Genomic DNA, 26,548 nt, shown 5'->3' on the forward strand with positions numbered 1-26,548 from the left:
CACAGAACTCTTGTAACAAAAGTAGATATGTGTGAAGGTCAGCAGAGTACAGATTGGTATAGCCGAGCTGCCTTTTGATTCATCCTAAATGAGACTGCCGAGTGTTGGCCGTGAATTTACAAGCAGCTCGAGCTTTAACCTGGGTACAACAGAATGCGCTTTGCACTGTTGCTAAACAGCAATTTCCACAACTTCTCCTCCTGTGTCTGTGACTCATTTATCTCTGCATTAGTCTGACTGAATACCTGGTCTGGTATCAGTGATGCCCATGCAAGTGTTGGTAGGAGGTCAGCCTAAACGCAGCTTAGCCCCAGGCTAAAGGCTAATTACATTTCTTGACTTGCTGAAATGTGCACCGTCTCCTGAGAGAGCATTCTGGAATAACACTCAACCCCGTATCAGATATCGGATGATTGATTTTTACCTCATAATTACTCTGATGTATTAATAAATCATCCATTTCTTTTGTAAATCTAGGGCCTGACGATGTCATGGGAATCATTTGCTGGTATATATTACGCATGCCAAGTTGAAAGGTTAGAGTGCATATAGAAGCGTATGGTATATAAGTGTGTCAGCACGCTATGGTGATTGCTAAGATGCATTATCACAACATAATACTGTGCTCTTGGAAGCATTGGCAGTTTCTGTGTGTGTGTGTGAGTGAGTGAGTGAGTGAGTGAGTGTGTGTGTGTGTGTACTTGTACATGCTACATAGTGAGGAACAAAGGAAGTATTTTCCTAAAAGAGAGGACATTTTGGCCTGTCCTCACATTCTGCAACACCTTCAAAGGGTTGTTTGATGGTTAAGACTTGGTTTTAGGGTCAGGGTTAGAATTAGGTTTAGGATTAGACATTCAGTTATGATGGTTAAAGTAAGGGTAAGGGGCTAGGGCAGTGGTTTCCAACCTGAGGGGTGGGACCCCACAGACCAGACAATTCACACTCTAACAATGTGTCTTATTGCGACGACTGCACACACACACACACTTCCAACATAAATTTCACTTTCCGCCATGCATCTCTGGTTGCCTTCCTTTTTGGTGCACATAGTCCCGTCCCTCTCATTCTCTCAAAAGTCTGATTTGCCACTGTGGCCGTCCTCCTACTGTGTGTGGCAGCCATCTGTGGTCCAGCACGCTACTGCATTTAAAGAAAAGTGTATGATTAGATAACAAGCAGCAGCTGATCAATCTGGCCTCACCTGGCACTGCTCTCATAAGCAATCTCCACACCCCTCTCTCTCTCTCTCTCTCTCTCTCTCTCTCTCTCTCTCTCTCTACTCCCTCTCTCTCTCTCTCTCTCTCTCTCCTCTCTCTCTCTCTCTCTCTCTCTCTTCTCTCTCTCTCTCTCTCTCTCTCTCTCTCTCTCTCTCTCTCTCTCTCTCTTCTCTCTCTCTCTCTCTCTCTCTCTCTCTCTCTCTCTCTCTCTCTCTCTCTCTCTCCTGCAGCTGCAGGCCGACCATACCCATCCCCACAATACAATGTTTTTTTTAAATGTTGTAAAAGAAATGATCTTTAAAAACATTGAATCAAATTACCATGTTGAAAAGCACCTTCCATTGTTTTGTTTATTTCTATTTATTTATTTTGTAGTAAGGCCCATCACTGAGATAAGCCAATGACAGAAACTTTTATGTTGTCGCTGGCTGGACCACTTTCCTGCTGGACCACATCCTATACTTGTTTGCTAGTCTGACGGCGTGCAAAAAGATTACATCCATGGCGAAACCTGGAGTATCAAAATGGATTGCTGGTTAGCAACAGGAATTAAAAGGAAAGAAAAAAAAGAAAGTCAAGAGACAGATGCTGAATCAACAAGTGATCTCCCCCGTCAAATACAAAAGAAAAATTGAGCTTGTCCTGCTTTCAGTTCAGTCCTGAATGTGTGATTGTTATCATTGAAATAGAAAGTGCTTTGTCCTCACAAAGATATAAGTGTGTGTGTGTGTGTGTGTGTGTGTGTGTAAGTAAATGGCAAGCCAAGCGCATGTCAGATCACCTTTAAACCATTGTCTCAGCACACGCTGTCTGGAGTCATCACTGTGTGAGTTTCTCTGCTTGTGTAAGTGCTGTACTCTGAAACTGTGATTAAGCCCCGAGTTCTTGAGGAGAGATTAAAATGCATGTGCAGACCTTGTGTTCCGGGCATCGTCGTCATCATCATCGTCATTACCATCACTATCATCATCACCTCAACCATGATTATTCATCATAATCATCATCACGTTTATTGTAATTTACCTCCCACCTTCTAAATGGTGCTTCATCTTCATGCCCTCACTGGCCACAACATCTTTCACCGTCAAGTTATTCATCCAGAAGCCTTATCACTGCCTGATGACAACATTTGCAAAACTCAGTGTCATTTTAAGCATAGGTAATTGTACTCTACACTTGTCCACTAACGACAACACCAAAGTACAATTACATTATCATTTTTGATTAATATTATTTTATTTGTATTGGAATTGACAGGAACTCTTCCATATATTATGTTTAGCGTATCATAAGTGTTTGTGTGTGTGTGTGTGTGTGTGTGTGTGTGTGTGTGTGTGTGTGTGTGTGTGTGTGTGTGTGTGTGTGTGTGTGTGTGTGTGTGTGTGTGTGTGTGTGTGTAGCGCAAAACTGATTACCATGCCGGTGCCAGTAGCATAACAAAAAGTCATTGTTATGGCAACCATGTCTTCAAGAGATAAAGTTTATATTCTATTAATTTGTTTTCCAAATTATGTTTGTAGGGAAATGTAATTGTCTGATTTGAGGAGGTATTCAGGGTGAATGGCGGACGTATGAAGCCCTGCTCTCAGGAGAATGCAGATTAGTTAAAGATCCCCTCCAGTCATGTTTTGAGACATATCTGCTTGGAATGATAGTTTGCGTATGATATGTTTTTTTTTTGTTTTTTTTTTCCCCCCATCAAAAATTTCAATTACCAAGTTAAAAAAGTCTTAAAATTACACCTACGCCTTCTCCCTCACTGAAAAATCCAGGATCTATGAATATGCAAATGACCGTTAATTTTAAATGAGTGTTGATAAGAGTTTAACTACAAGTTCTAGCTGTGATGTCACAAAGTCATGCTTCTGTGTAAACCTCTTAAAAGTCAGATTGAAGGTGAGCACAGAGAAACTTTCCTCTTTCAGCAGATGAATGCAAAAACGGTCTTTGAGTGAGAAACCCTACACACATGTGCAGGTCAAACATACAAATGAAGCAATAAGCAAAATACATATTTGAGTGGAGGGGGACTTTTATGTGCACGAAAGATCACAGTTACAGTTAAATGTTAATTGATTAAATATGACATGCCTCATGCTTAAAGTCAAGTTTGACCTTTCATATATGTAGACTAACCAAGACCACAATCTTTCACTAACCTTAACCAAGTGCTGTGAGTGCCTAAAGCAGATACTTCATGGCAAGAGTGGATATGTTAGATAAACAAATAAACACATTATTATACAGTATATCATTGTGAATTATATATCAAAGAGTTAAACACAAAAATGTAATGTGGATGGCATTAGGTTTCCTTCTGAATGCATTTGGTATTGCAATATAGCAGCAGTATGTAAACATAATGTTTAGGAGACAAAGTTGGTTGTCAGACACAGAAAGAGGCTCACTGGTGAACATCTTGGAGCTTTTAGCAGCTAAATAGCCAGATGTTTCCCTCAGGAGTTAGTAGAGACCAAAAACAGAGCAAAAAGAGGGTGAAAATTGGATTTACATTCAACACAACTCAAAATGTATGTTAATATTGCCCTGTAACTGATGGATGTATAAACAGGCAACTGTTTGCCAACAAGTTTGCCACAACTGAGAATGATGATGTGTCAATCATTTGTTCACAACTTATTTCTGCTGCCCTCCTGAGCCAAAACAATCAGTTACTGCAGGTTTAAATTTAGATTCTGACTCAGAAACGTGGATATACTTTGGCGTTTGGTTGTTACAAAGCACTCTGGTGAAGGCATATGCTGAAACAGAGGGGGGTCCAGCGGGATAACTGAAAGCATAATTTAAGGGCATTGATAACTAATTCAGGAATGAGGACTGAGTTACAATAACAATTTGAAGGCATAAATGACCAATTTCAGGAAACAATCCAAAATAGTCCCTCTGATATTACTGCTCTATGTGTTGTAGGTGTGCATGGATTCTAAAAAAAAATAACATGCTATAGAATTTAAACTTTGTGGTTCTTCAAACAGAAAAGAACTTAAGCTTGCCAACAAAAACAGGAAGGAGTGCATCCATCCTTGACACAAAGCCATTCAGTCCATGAAATATCCATCATAAATATCCCAGTGTGCTTTCAGTCGGATGGATGCTTGAAGGAGTGAATGAGAAAGTAGCTTTTTCCTCTTTGCTACTCATGGGAACTAACAGAGTTAGCCTGAGGGCAATAGCCTGCGGAAAGGCAGCTGCAACACAGTAGTTACAGTCAAGCTATACCACTTGGTGGATACTTACACCTAAAGCACCACACCCTTACATGTTGGATGATCCCTTACATTTTTTGCATGGCTGGCATGAGTGGGAATCAAGCCACTACTCCTGACAGTATTAGTACTCGCCTATAGAGCTGTACAGACCCAAACAAAACTTTGCTGTTTTATCTGCAAAAAAAAAAAAAATCCAACTTGCTGCTTCACTGTGGGAAGCTGACACGTGATGTGTGCTTCAGTGGTGTACTACACCAAAAAGTTTTTATTTTACTCTCCCATCCTCTCTTCCTTTTATTGGCTTCCATTGGTAGGTGGACACCCAAAGAACCGGTAGACAACTCACTCATCCTACAGACCAGTCACAAATTGTCTTAAAGGAAAAGAATAGTGTGGACACAACCTTTATAGTTTTCCTCCGGCTGTTAAACATAAAGCCTGAACATACAGTCTACTATTTGTATTTGAATTGTACTGCATTGGCTCTATTTTGGTACTTTAAATCCTTTATTCCCTTGTGTTTGTATTACAGTAATGTTTTAAACATACATTACCATGCAGGCTCAAGAATCTCCAGTCTTCTTGCTTCTGTAATGAAAATGACAAAGAGATGAAACCAAAAATCATATCATAATGTAATTACACTCAGATATGCATATGTTTAACACCTAGGACATTCCTTCCATGTAAACTGTGTGTTTGCATGTGCAAGTAGAGTAATTATATTGCGAAAGATGTGCACACATGTGCATGCATGTGGCCCCAGTCATCAGCAACTTGCATACAAAGTATGTCAACCACACCTCCTCTGCGTAAACTGACCACCTCCTCCTCTGAACTGTGATTTTAATGAGCAGGTGCTCGGCGCAGGGACAAAAGGCATTAAGCACCTCGTTTCTCCTGATTGCAAGCAGCCGTGCTCCTCCAGGATGGATGGTGAGGGAGGGATAAACTTGAACTATGCACCCTCCTCACTGGGTCTCAATGCTATCTGTGTGTCACCCTCTGTTTGATTACACAGTCTCCTTTGGAATAACAATCAGTCACCACACACATGTAAGAATGTTAAATTCTGAGGGACAGAGAAAGAGTTACAATATCTAAGTTATGCCATCATGACGAGTCTGTCTAAAGCGATAGTTTTTGTATTCTTGCATACTTTTGATAGTCAATACTACACTATAGTGCAGTTAAGTGGTCTAATGTCAATAAACTGAGTGTAATATCTCACAAACCTCATCATTTATTTATTTATATTACTTGTTTTGTTTGAGACTGGTGAACTGATTGTAGAATATTAGACTTTCATTCACTACACCAAGCAGCAGCGTGCCGTCAGGACCAGCAAGGCCCAGTTAAAGCTAAAAATAGACATCAATTAGAATGATACCAAAGCGGAAGTGATATTTTTCCCTACATCTGATCTCAGAGCAGTGTTCTGTCCCATTAAGCATACAATGCCTGTTTGTATCCATCATGTAATTTAATGCCCACTTGTAAAAATAAACATACACAAACAGAGCAGGGCACAAGACACAGCATGATGGCTCACTTTGTGAATATGTTTCATTTAATCAAGTCAATTGACACTGACAAAATAAACTTTGTTAAAAAAAATAAATATATACATAAAAGACTTGTTAAAACTGAACAAAAAACAATCAAAGTGCTGTTATTTTTAAACAAGCTGAAATAAATACATAATAAATAAAAACAAATATAAAGAACGCAAATGATTAATCAAGCTGCAGCAACATATTAACATTTCAGCCATACCTGCAATATGTGTGACTGAAGCTTTCACAATTTCTAACAAAAACACTTACGACTTACCTGTACGCACAGACTTTGGAAAGTAGACGCGGAAAGATCGAGGTTGAGGAACACAGCGGCACTAAATCCCAGACCGCTCATAACTTTCTCCACGAAAAGCAAAAGTTTGATCCCGGCGTCCCGCCTTGAAAGGGGCCCTACTATAGATGGCCATAAGTTTGCCTGACTGTAAACGTCAATACGGCTCTTCGCAACGGCCTAAATATAATTACAGTCTGATGGCCATGGAACCAGCTGCCCCAGTGTGAGAAATTGGAGGTGTGGTGTGAGAACGTGTGAATTTCATCTGCGTGAGTCTCACGCTCAATGTGTGAGAGCTGGCAGCTCTGATTATACGCATGTGCAGATGGGCTTCAAACACGATGCCCTTTTACCAAAATCACATCCTCAAAAACAAGCAAACAGAAACATGTTCGAGTGATGATTCATATTGCACAGGAAAACTTACTTATTTTTGAATCATAGTTTTGTTGACTTTTCAATAATTTTCAACATTTTACTTCAAAATAGACAAAATATGCAGCTTATTTTGTCCCATAGCAGACAGACGCAACAATCACTGCTCATTTGAAAGGATTAGAGAATACAAAGAAGTTATTTTGGGAATTATTCTGTTAGCCTTTCATGGTCTTATAATATATTTGCCTGTTCTGTTTATCAAAAGCAATGAGATAGATAAATTGTTCCTATGGTTCTATGCTCTACACCGGACAAAACTCAACAACTGTTTTCTGATAAATATTACTGGATAAATAAATAATACTATAATATTATTGTAAAACAATGCATATTTTGAGAATACTGTGCTTATTGAGACAAAAAGCAAAAGCGAATTATCAAATCTAATGTATTTTTAATATGTTCCAACTGTCCCTGATCTGTGGGTCAGTTGCCTGGGGACGGTTGGATGTTCAACATCTGAATTCTTCCATTCAAATGAATATTGTGAATGATATGTCATATGCAATTATCGTTAAATTGTATGGGTAATTAGCAGAAAGATCTAAGTTTCACTTATAAAAGTTTGCTCGGTCTAGTTCAAACAGTCTCTGAGTAACTGAGAGAAATGCAGAAAGTGTTGCAACCGTCCCCCATTCTCCCCCAGTCAAAGTGGCTTCATGTGATAAGAAAATATCAGTGGTGATGTCAGTGAGGGCATCAGAGACAGGAAACAGAAAATGCTACTGATAGTGTTCATGATTTGTTTCTACATTTGCATGCCTGAGGTGAACTTGTATATCTTTATTTCATTTGCATAAATAATAACAGCAGTAGAGAGAGCAAAGTGAATAAATACAAAGTGTGGGTCAGCAAAAACAAATGTAGAGTGTGTCAGAACAAAAACAGAAACATCTCAAAATACCAAAATGAAGCATAAAGGTTACATGACTAAAATCAAAAATTCACGATGCAGATAATGATAAATGGTATGACTACGTGTGTGTGTAAGGGAGCGAGAGAGAGGGAGGAAGAAAGAGAAAAAGAGACAGAGAGAGGCAGTACCATGTCTTTGGAGACACACTGGAGAGACACGATGTGTCATGTCACTGGAAATGTGTAATTTGTAATGGGAAGATTCATTAGCAAAGTGCTTGTACAGTACCTGTTCCTGCAGTCAAAATCCAGTCAAGTGTGAACCTTTCTCAGATTTAATTCAACTGGAGGTAAATGCTGATACACTGAGGAAGATAGTGTTTTATTTTAAAAAACCCCTTCTGATAAAAATCAAGTTTTTAACCTTGTTAACATCCATATCACGTTTTAAAAGAAAAAAAAAAATAATACAAGACATATGATGTATTTCCACCTTGAACTGCAGTGAACCAATGACAGCCTCATAAAAATGGATTCAGTCAGCGAGGGTGTCATACGTCATATACCTCAGGAACCAATCCTATCGACCCTCTGGGATGGGGGTGGGCAAAATAAACCCAATCCTGTCAGCACAGAGAGGGAGAGTTTGCATTAGCACAACCACTAACACTGTGTCAGCCACTGCGAGTTACAAGCTAATGAACAACATCATCTAATACAAGATGCTAACTACGCTTACCATTCTGATACGTCTGCTAGTCTCTGATTCTGGTCTCTACAGACTCCTCATCTGAGTCTGGGTCTGACTGAGGCTCAAACATGAATTTCTCTGATGTTTCCTCCTCTAACCATTTTGACACGCACTGCTCTTTCCCCTGGTGGGCGAGGCACAGGGCCTGATCCAGAATTTCTGTGTGCTTCCAGCCCCAGATTGTCTTTTTTTCCACACTTTTTATGTGGGAAAACTATGTTAAACAAAATAATATATAATATATAAAAAAAAATATAAAAATATAGTTTAGAGATGGTGTTGCATATGTGGACAATAGAGGAAACAGTAATTGACTCTGCTGATCACACCCGAAGATATTTTGAGAGAGTTTGAAGGACATCCTTTTAGTTGGTCTTATGAGGACAAAATGTGATAAATGAGTGTGTTGTTCAAATCTATCAAACCCTGTGAATGAGTCTTCAGTATGCATTTGCTGGTTCCATCAGCGCAGTACAGCGCTAAGTCACCATGATCATGAAAAAAAAAAACAATTATGCAAAATGACTTCCAGCCTGCACCCTCAAACACCAAGACGACATGAAAACCGAAGTTTAAATGAAGTGACACCACCCTCCAAATGAATTGGTAACAAAGCATTGATCCTACTATATCCTTGTGCACATCATTTGGTATGTTACGAATATTCAAAAGCTTCAAAGACTAGCCATGCCTATTTATAGTTGCCTAGTTACAATATGATTCCACAATCAGTGTTCAGAGGAAGGTTTTAGGAGGGTCAATTACTCCATTCCGAAAAAAAAAAAAATCAAGCTCTTCATATTGCATATCGTTTTAATGTTGAAGTTTTTTGAGTGCACTTTCCTAAGCAAAGTGGTTGATTTCATAGTGGCTGTTAATTGCTGCTTTCATCAACAAATTGTAAGGAGTGAGAACTAAATGACTATTCCTTGTCAAAAGGTTAGCTGATGACTTTCTTTGACATTTCTGGAGGCTTTACTGAGCTCAATAATGAAGTAAATCTTTTCTAACTATCCTCATGGTGGGTGACGCTGTCCATGTAATTCTCGGTGGCGGGAGCTGAAGAGCAAAAAGCAGTTTTTTGTGTGATTGTTAGATTCCTTTCCTCAGGTTGAAATTCCTCTCCAGTGCCGGGTAAGTTCAGCTCCAAAAACACGATCCGTGCATGACAGCAACTCAAAAGATTTACACCAGAAAACCTGCAATGCTGTTGATTATTATGTATACATGGTAACATTTTTCCCTGAAGGAAACCCTGTGTCCTGTCTGTGCAAGAGGTAAGTGACACTAAAATTATTTGTGCTGACAGTGTAATTATGTGTTCTTTCCATGTCAGGGCTGTGGAGATAAGGTCATACAAATTGGGGATGGGGAGGCCACTTATTTTAGTTGTGTCAAATGAAATTCTGTGAAACTGTTTTGAGACGGTGAGCATGTCAAAATAACATTTCACTACACGTCACTAATGTTTCACTATAGCTGGAGCAGAGAAAAGAGGTTGAATGACACACGCAGACATAAATATCAAATGCATGTATACATGTCATAAAAGACAGACGTAATGTCCTGTTCACGGAGGCAGATTCAACCGCCTCTAATCACTGTCACTTTCCAGATTTTGTGTTTTTAATTTGCTTATCTGCCGACGTTGACCTTGTCAGTGCTCGACACAGCCGTGACACCAAATCCCGAAAGGTCAGTAAAGACAGGAGTGAACAAAAATCAATACTACAGGCTGGGATCACAGAGGACATTTTCAGTTACAGGAGTTTTTTTTTTTTTTTTAACTTGGAAAATAACTTCTTGTGGCACATTGTGGCTAGGAGGTACTGTGGTGAAGAAATGTTATTTTTGGAGGGTGGATAGGTGTCTGACCACGTTTCAAAAGGGAATAAAAAGAAAATCTTTATTTCCATTGTATTTTTCCAATACTCCGTGATCTTTTAACAACAGAAACACTTCAGCAGTAGCACCTTCACTACAGGATATTCTCTAACAAGGTTTATAGGGCGCACACGCTTTGAGTGACAGCAGGCAGTTATGAAAAATTAGTGCAATAGCCATTGGCAAAGGAAAGAACTATATTGAGAAGATGTTATCTAGGCTACATTACAGACAGACGGGGAAGGAACCTGTTGTTTTCAAGCCTTATCCTCATTTTAAGGGTTGACTTGTTTTTGGCACCAGTTGACCCCCAACTAATTTCTCACAGTTATGGCCGTGGCGAGACAGATAGACACTTCTCCCCTCAGGGCTTGAAGACGATGTAGGGTAGGTGTGTGTTGCTCTCTTTGAGTTTGCATGGCCTCAAATTAAATATGAATGTGTGCAACATAACCATGGCACGTTGTCATCACTTTTCAAGTAATTTTGGATCGGACATCCTACATGAGAGCGGTCTGACCTGTTGTTCTTTTGTTTAGTTGTTCTTCTGTAAGATAAAGACAGTTAATTTGGTATATGACGAAAGCTAAAAACTTCAGTGTAACTGCAAATGATGGAAGATGGAAGCTAAACATATGCAAACAAACTTAATGAAACAGCAGTCAAGTCCAATTTATTTAGATTTTTTTCAAGTCAAATCTGAAGATATCCAATATCTAACTAGAGTAAGAGAAAAATGACGAGTCCACACCTCGCCCCAGCTTTTGAGATTCCCCGGCCTCGAGCAAATTATTCAGTGACAACACATCTGGTGAATGGCAGTTTGCTGAAAGGTCAGGGGCATACTGAACATAATTCTTAGTCAGGCTTCAAACTTCATCACCAATTTCCTTCAGCAACCTCCAGGACCCCCTGAAGCTCACATAACTGAGTAGGAAAGCCCTGTGGGAGTTATCATACTATGTACAAGTCTTTTTTTTTTTTAAAAGCACTTTAAATGAAGGTCGCTCTATCTACTTTGAAATTCCAACTCAGGAAATGAGACTCCTTTGCTCTACCACAACCCTCTGCACAACACTTTCTCGGGACAAAATGTGCGTAATCCGCCGAGACCGCCACAGAGTGATATGCCATGCCGAAACAAAAGCACAATGGCAAAGCCTTTAAAGATGCTTGTGGCACAGCCAAATGACAAACTCAAACTCGCATTCACAAGGTCATAAACAGCTTCCCACCTTACCCTACATGAAAGGCGGCAGCCAGAATAACCACAAGTCCTCCAACCTGAACAACCATGTAGGTCATTGACATGACGTATAAGAGTGTCTCCTGAAAGAGCGGCCCATATGCTACCAGGCGTACCGGACCTTGGTTGTCATGGCTACAATAATATACACGCGACAAGAGCCGCCTTCATCGTATGGCGTGGTTAGGTTTAGGCACATACACTACTTGGTTAGGTTTAGGAAAAGATTGTGATTTAGGTTAAAATAAGAACTTCCTCAACATCAGACGATCTTCGTTGTCATGGTTAAAAAAATAACAACGTGGTTAACTTTGCTGAACGGTCATGGTTAATAAAAACAACATAAACTGCTGGTTTCACATGGGTATTGGACACCATTCTCCAGTGTCATATTCCTGTTTTTTGTTCTCCCATCCATCCAACACAACCTGACTTTTCCCTTTGCTCCTGTCATAATTACTACAGCCACTAGATGTGGCAGGTCGTCACTAGATGTGACGACCTATGGGCTCATCTTTTACGGGAACGAAAGTCTCCGGAATATTGCAAGTTACAGTGGGTTTCACCTTTCAAACAGCTTCACACACACACACACACACACACACACACACACACACGCATACAAAAACAAACCTCTATCATAACATCCACAAACTTTTCAGAGTGCACCTTTTGATCCTCTAAAGCAGAGATCACTTACAGGCTGGCTGCAGTCCAGATCTGGACCCAAATGCCGTCCTGCCTGGAGCTGGACATATGACTTCAAAATTATTGAGAATTATTCAATTTTGTGTTTCTATTTTAACTGGTGCAGCTTTTCTAGCCTTTACAGCATTGGTCACGTGACACTACTCAGCCAATGATTATGACCTGGAGTTAGTGAGTGAGATATACACACACGGTGAGAGATGACATCAGCGAAGAAAGTGGGAAAAATGGGATAGAAGAGGGAAAGAAAGAGAAAAGGAAGTGTTAAAGCTGTTCAGTTCAGATGTGTTGAGATCATTTATTATAAAAATGGTTGAGACTGTTTGTAACCTGTTGTCTAACTGAACCATTATTGTCTATCTGTATACTCTGTGCTTTATATTCCAGTCACTTAATACCCACCTTCCATAATTTGGTATATAAATAATTTCATTAATGTCAAATTTCATTTCAGATTTTATTTAAAAAAAAGAAAAGAAAAGGTTTGTTAGCAAAAATTCACAGTACATGATGATGCTTTTTTTTTTTTTTTTAGAGAAGAAAAATTCACTTAATGTTTTTGCTGCCAAACACCATAAACTGTTTGAATATTAATGTGAGGCAGGAACCTGAAATTCCGTTTATTTATGCTGTCAACACAGGCAGATTCTGATCCATTTGTGATTGAAAACGAATGAGAAAATACAATCCAAATCCGTATGGTGACTTCTCAGAATGACAACAATACGTTTTCTTTATTACCCGTGATCATTTACAAAGACTTTCTCACCAATACGTGGATCCTTCAGGAGTCCACTTAACGCAGTACTTGAGGCCACTGCAAGAATAAAGCAGGAGGAAAAACTGCATCATAAAAGGAAATAAGCTCATCTACTTGGTGCTTCAGCAGTGGTCTGAATTGCACCTACTGTAGATTTGAATTGCATCATTATATAGTAATAAGTAAAAGCTTCACAATCATTCTCCAGTCCTCATGGTCATTTAAAACCCTTCAGGTAGTGCTCTTGTTAAAGTCAGCTTGCTTTAAATGTTCTGGTACAGGTCAATTGAAGAAATTCAATTGTGGCCCTAGAGGGTAGAGAGGCTACATCATACTCCCAGACCCCTTAAAGTAATTAATGTTGCAGTTGGCTCAGGAACTGAAATCCTTCTTAAATCTTCTCATCTGCGAGGGAGGGATCCTGCAGACCTTAGGGCCTTCTGCGGCAATGAAGCAGCCACAGACCATTGTTCATGTCATTAGCTTGAGCAGCCCACTCGGCTAATTGGTTAGGCAGAGTTCATTTGGCTTCCTCTCTGATTTGGCTAGCCACTGGGGATAGGAGGAATGAGTAATTAGAAACTTGAATTAAATGTAGTTTTCACAAATGCCTCAGAGGAGACTGATGGCACACAATGTGACTGTAGGTTGGCTTAATGGGGGGTGAAGCTGTCCCGAAGCCAAATGGTCCTAACTTGCTAAAAAGGTCAATAAAATGAAACTTTCACCAAAACATTTTACTGGTTTGGGAAATTAACAAAATGCAGCAGTCAGTCAGCGTTTGACAGTAAGCACCATAATGTTCTTGTATGATGTGACTGTAACTTAAAGGAATAGTTCAACATTATTGGAAATATACTTAGCAGGTGGTGGTGTCTAGCAGGGGGAACAGCTAGCCTAGCTGTCTCCAAATATATATATATATACATATATATATATATATATATATATATATATATAAATAATCCAACAAAGCTCAGCAGAGGATTTACTTCCTGCTGCAGTTGAAGAAGTTCCACCTGCAAAGGACAATGATGGTGCGCTTCTACACTGCCATCATTGAGTCCATCCTCACCTCCTCCATCAGCACCTGGTACTGCAGTGTTTGGCTGCAATCTGCCATCCCTCCCTTAACCAAATGAATCTGATGGGAATGTTCCATTAAATCTCTCTGTTTGACAGATAAATCCTACCATTGTAGAGGGTTATATTGTGTAACTTCAATGTCATACCACTTAGAAAGTGATTAAATGTGATAGCTGTCACATTGAACTTGAACTTGTTGAAATGCGTATCAGGATAAGAGAGCTGTGTAGAAGGTGCTTGAAGGATCTGCTGAATGACTTTCCGCAATGTTTTTTTTTTTTTCAGCAAAGCAACAAAGGTTGAAAACATGCGTTGAGCTCTTATAATTGAGCTTGCTGTTCGCATATCACTGCATCTATCAACAGCCTGAGCAGCGAAATATTTACAGCACTGTGGAGAAAGAGGGTGTCCATTCATTTTATATTTCTATCCAGCACACAACCTCGTACCACCCACCAGGACTGCACTTCATTCAGATGAATGTCAGAATTTATTTGATACTCCCTTTACTCAAGCTTTCTGCGTATCTGAAGAGGCTCTGCATCCCTGCTCATCCAGACCATGCCCTGTAGAGGTAGATGTTAATATTCCTTTTGCACTTTTAGGTTATCTACACCACTACATGTCTTTTAACCAAATTGCACACTGTCAGTTGCCCCTAAAAATATAGATGCAAATCAGTGGGCAGAAATTTGACACTAGATCATCCCTCAGAGGAAGCTGAACACTTTGAGGCTGGCTCTGTGGGAGAGTCGAGCTGGTTATGCCCCTGCAGGCCTTCCACAGCAATCTGACATATGCAGTGCTTTGCACTATTACAAGCTTTGAGGCACTGATCAAAGGAATGAGCTCTAACAGGGCCAGGAAACAAAAACAGAAACAAAGGAACAAATGATTTTGTTCCGACCGCAGTTTGATGTTTACTTCTTGCTCATCACGGCCTCTGCCTACTGACTTCACATAGCCTTCTCCTTGTCTCATTTTCCTCACAACTTCTTTTCCCCGGCCCCTCCATCAACTTTTGCCTCATGTGTTTGACAAAACAAATCATTTCTTTTAAAGAAACGCCACAGAAAGCTGCTGGACTCCCCACAGTCTGTGTGTTTTAAAGACTGACCAATACAATAAAAGAATAAACAATATTATTGGCTGATTAAGCTCATTATTTTATTGCAGTTGCTGTATACCGGCAGACACAAACGAGGAACTGTGAAAAAAAAAAATCTCTGACAGTTTTATTTTTCAACTGTAAAATGTCCTGCTTAGTTTGTATCTTGGTTAATTTAATATCCCACATTTAAGGCATCCATGTTGAAAATGTTTGCTTATGTTATGTAATTATGTTGAAAAGGGATACAGTATTGATCAGTATCAGCCTCAATGCATCCAGATTTGCTCTATATATAAATGAGTACAGTTACCATGATAGCAGCATCACATAACATCACGTAATCACAAAACATAATACTCATGCTCAGATAGGGTTGCCACCTGTCCCATATAACACAGGATTGTAAAATAAAAAAATAAAAATGCTGCCCAGTTTGTCCCGTATTTTTGTACACGTCATTTCATTAGTCTATGTCCTCAAAGTACTGTGAATAATGTCACGTAAAACCAAACCAGTTATAGCCTACAAGTGAATTGGAGAAGTTTGTCAATGAGCAGTAGACTGACAAGCTCTGTGTGCTGTGAGACAATACACGTCACATGATGTCAGTGACAGTGGTTGCCTTCTACAGGTAAAGATAGCAGTACTCTCCCGGGTTGGCTTGTCTCGTCGCTGTAGCGTCCAGTCAGCCCTGAAGAAGTAGCACTGCTCGAAGGGCGTATTATAATCTCTTTTCTTGTAAATGCAGTGCTTGCTTAAATTAGTTCCTTTAAGGAAAAGTAGCATTACTGCAATATGAAACCACCATTACCATTCAAGGTAATAGCCCTGCATTGAAAATGTCACCTATGTAAAAACACATACTTATTATTCGCAAGATGTACTTTAAGTATCAAAAAATTATTATTATTAGCTTACAATTACTAATGTTTTCATGTGTAAGTAGCATTTCACTGCTGTTGCTAGCCGAGGTGGAGCTAATGCTAACTCTTTTAAGTGGTTTAATCTGTAACGATGCATCATGATGTATAAGCTCATCATATTTGTATTTGTTTGTATTTTAAATCATAACCTACAAAGTCACCACCAACTGAAGCTGTCAAATAAATGTGGTGAATTAGCAATAGTACAGTTCCCTCTGAACTGTGTTGGAATAGAAGTATATAAAATGGGAATATTACAAGTAAGAGATAAGTACCTCAAATTTGTGCAAAAACTGCAAAACTACAGTAAAAATCTACGTTGCACCACTGGCAAGTCTAATGAACCAGGGTTAAGGTATCAATGTTGCAGGTTCTCTTTAATGGAAAATTAGTTTTATACTTCAATACTTAATTGATTATTATTATTTAAACTTTCAATTTTCCACCATGACAGTACCCCCTTTAGTTTCTTATATATATATATGTATATGTTTGTGTGCTGTTCATACAAGTGTTAAGTTTGCAGAACTGGATGTTTTATTTCCCACTCAGGACTAATGTAATGGGCTGTCACTGTAAAGCAGCTTTCTGTGCCCCTGGAGATTCATCCATTGGTGTTGAGAGCAGGTGCAATGGATAATTCCTAAACAGCTCGTGCTCTCTGTGCAGGGCAGGTAGGACTGACTGAAGGGAACACTTGAAGGAACATTGTGTACTCAGATCTGCAGTGACATTCCTGTGCTGCTCACTCTTGCTTTTGATCTGTCAGTATTTTTTGCTGTGGAGAGGCAGACTTGTGCCCATGCTGGATGTTTTTAATGTACCAAGTCCAAGACAGGACACAGCGGGACCGGGCAATGGAGAAATAGTTGATGGTTCATGTTTGATGAATGCATAGACTAAAGCTTGGATTATACTGTTCACTTCAGTGTCATTGCATCGCGGCTGGGTGTGATAGGTGAGAGCTGTTTGCCCGAGGAGGTAACATAGAGCGAGGATGCAGGGCCTGGGTGAAGAGGGGTATGAAGAGAGTCGGGTCTGCAGGGCAACAGGGGGTTTGGAGAAACAGGCAGGATGCCTTGTTAGGGTGACCCAGAGGCTAGAGAGGCCAGTGAGACTACGTTAAAAGAGCCCTGGGCACTGCAGGAGTACGCAGGATTCCTCAGGAGGGTGGTCCAAGGGCTGGAATAACAGGCAGACTAAAGCTTAAGGGAGATGGAGACACTGAGGGGTAAAAGAAGCCAGACACACAACAAAATCAAGCCACTTGGGATATGCAGAAATCAGTCATGTTTATGGGGAAAAGCTACATTCTGGAGTGCTGTGCTCAGAGAGGCTAGATGATAGATGAGTGGGCTTGAGAGGAGATCTACATGGCTGAAGCAAACTACAGAAGCAACGGAAACAGGAGTGAGCGAAGAAAAGAGAAACAGAAATTGGCACAGATAAAAGACTATATGGAATATAATTATAATACAAAGCCACCTTGTCATAAATATCTAGGCCAAAAGTGTAAATGGTATTAATCTCTATTTGAATGCCTATAGTACAAACGGCACAGTATTCCAAATCCCTTCCACATCCAGACTGGATGATTCTGCACATTACGGTTTGCATCTAACGCCAGAGTTCAGTGCCAGGACAGGGGGTAGTGTGCCCAGTAAGCTGCAAGGTAAATAGGTAGGTAACACAATGTGGTGAAAGCAGAACGCTAGCAGAGCAGCAACAGCAGCTTCAGTGCTTTGTCTGTGTCTACACAGGACGCGTCCAGGCAAAGCGTTCAGAGCACTCAGAGCATAACACACAATTAGCAAAATAGGATTGTATATACAATTGTGTGGGCAGTAGAAATTGTGTGTCTAAAAGTTTAAATGATTCAAGACTGTAACATCTTACACTAGTTGTATAACCTTAGTTATTGTACACAAGTTTACCATATTAATTTAAGTTGTTTATTATACGGTGCAATATTATTTAGAGTTGATTATATTGTTAGTTAATATTATTTAATGGAGTCTATTATATAATTATTGCATTATAACTTGCAGCATGTTATTATTTTATACATAATATATATATATATTTAGCTCCCTTTAGTGTGGAGTACTTTTGGTTCCAACCTGTCATGGTTTACAGGGGGAAGGGTGTGAATGTGACAGTCGTGTCAGATGTGCATGTGCTGCTGAGAGGGAAGAATAAAGTTGTGTATTCAGTCCTGCCGTGTTGGTGATTACAGAAGAAGCTTAAAGGAAACTGTAGCCCGCTTGTCACCCGCTGCCCAGAGAGCCTGGAGAACGCTACCCACCAAGAAAGCAGGGTTACACTTGAATTACTGTTAAGTGGAAGTGTCAGGTATGTGAGCTTATGTATAATCAAAAACCAACAGTTTACATTGACTGAATTCAAAATATGGGCCCAAAGTATAACCTCAAAGCAACAAACGTGAGTACACCTGTGATTTCCATTTAAGGCTAGTTGCATGAACAAGGTTATAAAAGAGCCTGTGAACGCCACAGCCTGCTCAGTTTTGGACACTGGATGAAGAAAACCTATGGACAGTGTCCAAGAGGAAAACCAAACTCACAAAATGGCAGAAAATCTTTCTTTGACAAAGACTGCATTTTGCCAAAGAACATGAAAATTGGCCTGATGAATGTTGGCAGCACATTCTGTGGTCAGATGAAACCAAATACAATTGTTTGGATCAGAGGGTCCAGCATGTTTGGCGTGGACTTGGACAAGATGGGCCGCCACAGTGATTGCAAAGTGCTGACAGTGAAACATAGAGGTGGGAATGTGCTGATATGGGGCTGCGTATGCGCTACAAAACTCACAGAAGCATTTTTAAATAAGAAAGAAGTGAAAGCTTTGATCTGGCCAAGTCTGTCCCCTGACTTGAATCTAATAGAAAAACCTCTGGAGTACTTTAAAGCTGAAGGTAGAGAAACAAACTCCAGCAAATAGCAGCTGAAAAAAATCATCTGTGAGGAATGATAGAACATCTCTCCACAGATTTGTGCAAAACTGGAATCATCTGTGTCCAGGAGGATCGAATCTGTCATCAAAAATAAATCCAGAAGTACAAAATATAAAAAAAACCCCAAAAAACAGAATTACCACATTATAGTTTACATCCATCTCTGTCCAGACTTATATAATATATATAGTGAAGACTTTGAGGGAATTTAATAAAGGCTGTCTTTTGTCATAATTATGGCCACAAACGTGTTTCCGAGCAGCAATTTGTGTCAAATTTGAAGAAAGAGTGTTCCTGAGATAACACGTTCACAAGAATGGGATAGACAACCCAAAAACATAATGCCTCGGGCCACAGGAGGCATTATGGCCACTTGGTAGCAAACATCCGACCTATATTGACATACATAACAAATTTATATAGCACTTTTTTATCAGACAATTCCTGCCGCTTGTATTTCTTGCCAACATGTAGTCAAGCTGAACCTCAAACAGCTGACAGCAACAAACAACAGGGTTTCACATGTGAGACTGGACTCAGACTACAGGAGGTTTGATGAATTAGAAATTGGGTTTCATCACATATATTTAGACAATTTTGAATTTGCCCTCTAAAAACAACAGCAGTGAACAGTGCTGCATCCGGGTACACGTCATTGCAGGCGAGATACACTGAGCCCTCTCTTTCACACACAGGCTCACCTCTCTCTCTCTCTCTCTCTCTCTCTTTTGCTCCTTCTCATTTTCAAATTCAAATTTTCAATTTGAGATAAGCTTTGTGTTTTAAATAGGCTTTACAGGCTTCAATGTGGATGATATGTTATTGTCAAAGATAGATTTTATACAGTATTCCATAAATGAAAATAATGCCATGTTGAAAATCCCTAACATGAGTTTACCTGGTTCACAGACATGCACACAGAATTACACATTCTCTACATATACATGTGTCTGGAGCATAAACATACATGCTCCGAGGAGATAAGATGACCCGGGACTCGCATTTCTTTTCCTCTTTTCCTCCATCACTCTTAAACGCTCATGCCGTCAAACTCATGTCCATGTCTCTGTCCGCCAAATCCAGAGGTGTAACATATCTGCAATGCACACACCCGCTTGTAATTAAACACCTCAATGAGCAGATTACGAGTTTCCCCATTTGGAAATTTCATTACCATTCCCATAATTGGATTCCAAATTTAATTAGTGTTCCTGGGCTAAACAGCATGTGATTCGAGGATGAATGCAGACGCTGTCAGAGGTCTTGAACACTGGTTTAACCCTCCTTGCTTTTCTGACACTTTGGCCACGGAACACACTGACCAGTGTGGAAAATTGGGTCAGACATCTTGCCCTGACTGCTGCTTCTTTGCCAAACACACTTTAAAGGGAACAAATACACTTATGTTGGTTGTAAAAACAAAATGTGTTATTAAAAAACAGCAAAAAAAAATACCCGTCACATTTACTGCCAGGGCACTCTTTATTATCCTCTTATCATGTCCTTATCGCTAGGAGGCTAAACCTCAAACTAATTAAAACAAATCTGTCTGAATATTTTTTTTTTTTCTTAAGACAAAGAAAATGGTTGATAGAAAAGTTTGAAAAATGTTAACTAGACCATATGAGACCAGTACTTGAGTTTTTTTTTTTACCATATTCACAACCTTTGTTTGGCATGTCAGGGTTACAAGGTCAAAACTCCAGCAACACATGCAGTACACAGAACAACTTGTAACACCAATGCATTTCTGCTTGTTGCCTTCATCAGGGTCATCACAAAACATACAAGTAACATTTAAATAGGGTAAAATATAAAACAAATAATCATATGCATCCACATACATATCAGCCAATGGCGCTTCTAGATGGGTTGGGCATATGGTCACGTGGCTTTAGGCCAATCACTGTCTCAGGCTGGTAGAGAGGTGACTTTGGTCTATAACCTGGAAAAGTTTAACTAAGGGGTGGTACTTTGTACTGTATGTATGTATTACTACTATAAGCACTATACATAGAAAAAGTAACAAGATACAACAAAGTTTTGGTCAAGTTAAATTTTTGATTTGATGATGGGGCTCGATGACAAGACAGATCACTACAGTTATTACAATTCCTCCTGTAGGAAAGGGGATTTTCTGTACTGAAGTTCGTGGCATTGCATCCATAGTTGTCTATATATTTCACTCACAAGCATCATGGTGTTCCAAAGGGAAAAATCAAGTGCTCTCCAGAGTCATTGGGTTAGAGTTTCTGGGAACCATGAATGTTTCTACAATTCATCCAGTGGATGTTGACATGCTTCACTGGATAAATAAGATTATTTTGACTTTTCTGGTGGCTCTGCAGAAAAGTCAGAGCATCACCAAAGTCAGGAGGATTTATTGTCTCTGCACCATGGATACTTTTACCAAATGTTATGGCACTCCATCCAAAATTTTAGATATTTCACTCTCGACCAAGTGGTAGGCTGACACCCCTGGTGCCACTAGCACAGACAAAAACAACTCAAAACTGGCAAAGTAGAAAACGAGTTGTTTTGTTAGATTAAAACCCAAGAATGTGTTTTCTTTCTTTCATCCTCCTTGTTAAAAGAATTTTCAGCATCTGACTGAGAAAGAAATTTAATAAGTTCAGAGGAGTTCCCCTGCCCAATAGGCTTAAACATGATTATCCCAAATGGTCTTTGTATGTTTCTGTGTGTGTGTGTGTGTGTGTGTGTGTGTGTGTGTGTTTCTTGCAAAGAGTTAGATGAGATGCTACAATCCTGGCTTAGGGGGAAGTGACATAAAGGATGAACCAAAGCTGGATGGACCAAATTTAAGTTTATTACATTAAATAAAGTGAAAACAAAGAACAAAGTTCTGCAGAGAGACTCTGATTGAACGCCCACCGAACAACTATCCTGGCTCTGTTCAGAGGTAACAAACTCCACCTACTCGCATCTGTAAAGCTCACAAATTAACACGTTACATCTTCTTTGTTTCGTCAGGACAAAAATGACAGCAAGTTGTTGTTTAGTGTATGAGTTATGAGTGGGGCTGTTGGCCAGGAGCAGTAACTTCCTGACAGATGAGACTTCATGGAGTTTACCAGGGTGGGAAGTCACTTCATAATCTGATAAATATTTAATTTGCCTTATTTAAACAAAGTATTGTTTTTAGTTGGACAGTAACATTTACTGCGAAGTCCAAAGTGTTTTTGTGATCCGAGTATGAGGACCTGTTGATATATAAGGAAAAAAAAAACTTGAGAGTTAACTCGAAAATGAACTGCATGTGATTTGTAAATAATTATTCAGCAAAGATTATTGGCTGTACAATTTCAGTTTACATATGTTTTGCCACTTTGGGCCCAACCGCATGTGTGTACCGACCCTGTCTCCTGAAAATAATGTTTCTATACAACTAAACAACAACAGGAAACAGGGTTCGTATGAGATGCAACTGCAATATTGAACGTATCAGTAAAATGTTCACAGACAATATATTAGTTGTCTATTAAAATAAATATTTATGAAAGTTAAAAAAAAGAAATTGTGATCTTGTAGTGACCACAGCCTTATTGAAAATGTTAATGGTTATGTTTAGACTCTCACAGCACTTGATTAAGGTTAAATAAAGATTGTGGTTTGGTTTGATACAGAAAAAGTTCACAGTGACTTCTTTCTTCTTTCACGAACTTCAACCAAAGTGTTTTTGTTGTGTAAACCAAACCAAACCCCAGCCTCTGGTGTGACTCTCATGTGCTTTGTGCATCTGCCAGCCACCCAAACGACCTCCTGGTGACTCCGCTGCTGCTAATAAACGTATCGCTTCATTCATTCAGAAAATATGTTGCCTCTGAACAGAATCCAGTCAGTGATTACGTTTCCTTGAAAACATATTTGGTGTTGCAGTTTAGTTGTGTACAATATAATTTCCAGGAGGCAGGGTTGGTATGTACACAAGGACAATTTGAGATGATTCCTCCATTATAGTGATTGTTCTTCCATTGTAATGAATGTATCCAACAAGCCACACGCAGCTGTCTATTCTAATTTTGCTGCAATGACCAGAGCTGCACATTCACTCCTACCAGTTTCACAGAACGACACCATTCAGTCTGAAACGTCTGTGCCAGTAATCAACCCATTTAATATGATGCACTTTTCACAGTGGAATGATTATGATCATAAGTTAAATTAAAGGGCCTTGAGGACAAGAAAACAACTCCCCACCAAACTTAGCCCAGACCTCACCGGAGTGCCGTTGTTCACTTGATCAATCACAATGTGTGTGTCTTAAGTGACTGCAAAGACTCAGCAGTCACTTGAGACATACAATAAAAGACCCAGTTGGTAAAGGAATGAGAGCATAGGAGGAAAAAGAATTAAGTAGTATAAGAAAAAAGAAACCATTTCCACTTCTTGGCACCTGAGGGAGACTTTCAGGAGGCTTTGGAGGCTGAGGGCTGTAGGCCCAGACCTGACCTCCACAGGAACCGAGCCTAAGGCGACTTAAGACTGTGAGGATGTTTATCTGAAAGATGGAACGGGTTGGGTACATCACAGGCTCATTCCAGTCTCTAAACGTCACCTGTCCATCGGACAGTGAATCAGCCCACATATCAGGTGTGTTGACATCTTAAGTGTAGTGACAGGTGAGGCTTCACAGAGATAAAGAAAGTGTTGGTTAGGCTGTGCTGCTGCTCAGTACTGTCCTGAAATTTAAATACATAAATCAAGACAGATTTTGTATCCATGTGTCAATCCTTGGGACTCAGTACGACGTGTATGATCTTCTGCCAGGTAGCTAATTGGAGTTGACATAAGTCAGGTCTTTATAAGATGGCTATAATTAAAACTCATAATGCTGTGGGTCCATGGGACCTGCAGCAACAACGATTACCCCACAGCACCGTGATGCCAAGACACAGCATGGGAGTGATCAAATAATAAAACTGCTGATAAAATTTTGAGATACACTCATAGAATGATGCACTCAAAACACAAACACTCCAAAACTGTCAAAGGTGTGGAAGTGGAGATTTTTTATTTATTTTTTTTTTAATCTAAAGAGAAACTTTATATTTCCTCTCCTGTGCAGCACGTCTCTGTCAGAAAACAGAGCTGTCTGACAGTTTAGTTGCCTCTGGCAAAGTTTGAATCACTTTCAAGTGACTTTGTTCGATCCCTGAAATCACTTTTGCTCTAAACATGACATGAAACCTGCACGGAGAGGGATGGAAGAGAGGCAGATACTGATTAGTGCGCTCCTCATAAAATGCTCTGGGGTGAACAGTGAATACATACGGAGGGTGATGAACTCCATCCAATACTTGTCCCATCACATCTAATAAATTTAAACAACACTCAACTCTAAATAGGTGGAAGAGGCAAAAAGGCAAAAGGGAAATTGCTCAGTGCCTTGTGTTATGAGGTAATTAGGTGGTTTCTGTATCCATCTAGCAACAGCAAGTGTATTTTATAAGGACAGATGAGGTTAAGAAAACTTGAAATGTAGATTGACTACCTGACTTCAAAATATTTGCTGCCCCTGATACCTCAGAAATAAAAAGATGTTGATCTTTCTTGGTGTTCAAAGGGAGGTCCAGACCTATAACAAACCCTGAACTGCCTGTGAGGTGAGTGAGGTTAGCCATGAGAATGTGCTAGATAACATTTGAACCTCAGGGCATCAGTTCAAACCAGATACCCTCTGTCTGGTTATGTCAAAGGTTCCTGTTGTTGATCCTTATTCACACTGATATACTGTAATAATAATAATAAACTTTATTTGTATAGCACTTTTCATACAAGAAATGTAGCACAAAGTTCTTTACAAGAAAGAAATGACACGTACCAAGTGCTTCAACTGATAACACATAAAATTAATATAAAAACTACATATCATAAAGTTCTAAGAAGTCTGTAAATATTTGTACGGATGCTTTACTATTCTGATTTATTACTGAATTTCAGTGTTGTGTTAGAAATGCAGCTCCACACATGAATGATAATATTTCTAAAGTAAAAATAAAATTAATTAGAGCTACATTCTTCCTCTGTGAGAGCAGTGATGAATTTCTGATGGAGGAGTCCTTGAAATTGGCTTCTAGCAAATTATGAATTCCACTGAGGCCAAATCATTAGTGGTGGACATTAAAAATGTTTTCAGCTTCATGACAGGATCTTCACAGTTAACCAATGTCGCCACTCGGCACATTATCAGCTGCTAAGTAACATTATGAAGTCTTTGTCTCTTTCTTTTTCACAACATGTCAGTGCCTTCCAAAAATTTTCTTTCTTGGCGTGAGTGTTTTCTGATCTGCAGTCTCCGTGGTTTCAGTATGGTCAGCCCAGTAGCTACTGACAAAACATCCATCTCATCTCTGTATGGTAATGGGGCTAGTATAGCCTCAAGGTACTGGACTCAAGCAGAGATGAGTAGTGGGCTGCAGAGGTCAATACACTCCCAGATATTTTTCATTTTCCAACTTGTAATCTTCTGCCCAGTGGTGGTTCATTTTTTTATTTATTTTTTTGTAATCTGGATAAGTTTCCTCCCAGATGACATATAGTGGCCAAATTTAGAACTAGTCCGGTAGGCTGTTACATCAGCTAACAGGGTTAGCCTACAAAATGACTGGTCGGATGGTTTGTGTGAACAGGGAGGCCTGGGGATGGACTCAAATTCCTGGCCTGAATTATTGTTTCAGTCCTGACCGACGCAGCTCCCTCTGCAGCCACAAAAGGCTTTATACAACTTTTTTCTGTCGCTGCATGGGAACAGCCAGGGCCAGAGGTCTTATGTTTTCAGGCTGTCTGTCTGTTTATCCCATTTTCATGAACACGATATCTCAATAATGCCTTAAAGCAGGGGTCCCCAAACTACGGCCCACGGGCCACATCCGGCCCGCCAAAGCAATTGGAGTGGCCCACTTAACGATCCTAGACAATCCCTCTGAACATCAACCAATTTTTATTAAATTGCATTTTCCTATCATAACATCATAACATATCCGTACTTAAAGGTTGGCATTCTAATTAAAATTGACCATAGTTATGAGCTAGTTATAGTTAATAGTGGCTCATCTTCACCTCCTCACACAATGGTATATTCTGACGTGACTTTGATCGTGACCGAGCCAGCATCAAGCTGCAAAGTTCTGAGGTGGGAATCTGTCATGAAGGTGGTTGTGTCCTGCATAAACTTCATCAGAGCAAACGGACTTAAACACAGGCAGTTCCAAGCCTTTCTCTCCGAGCTAGAATCAGCCCACGAGACGTGCTTTACCACACTGAAGTCCGTTGGTTAAGCTGGGGCAGAGTTTTGAAGTGTTTTTACGACCTGCTACCCGAAATCAATGCCTTTCTCCTGACAAAGGGAAAAACTGTCCCAGAGCTGATCGACACAGAATGGAAATGGGACCTCGCCTTTATGAACAGATGCGTCAGAAATTTTAAACGGCCTCAACTTGCAGCTCCAAGGCAAGGGAAAACTAATCTGACATGTATTCCCACAT

Source organism: Seriola dumerili, unplaced genomic scaffold, assembly GCF_002260705.1.
Source record: "Seriola dumerili isolate Sdu_G_001 unplaced genomic scaffold, Sdu_1.0 BDQW01000052.1, whole genome shotgun sequence".
Classification (NCBI taxonomy): domain Eukaryota; kingdom Metazoa; phylum Chordata; class Actinopteri; order Carangiformes; family Carangidae; genus Seriola; species Seriola dumerili.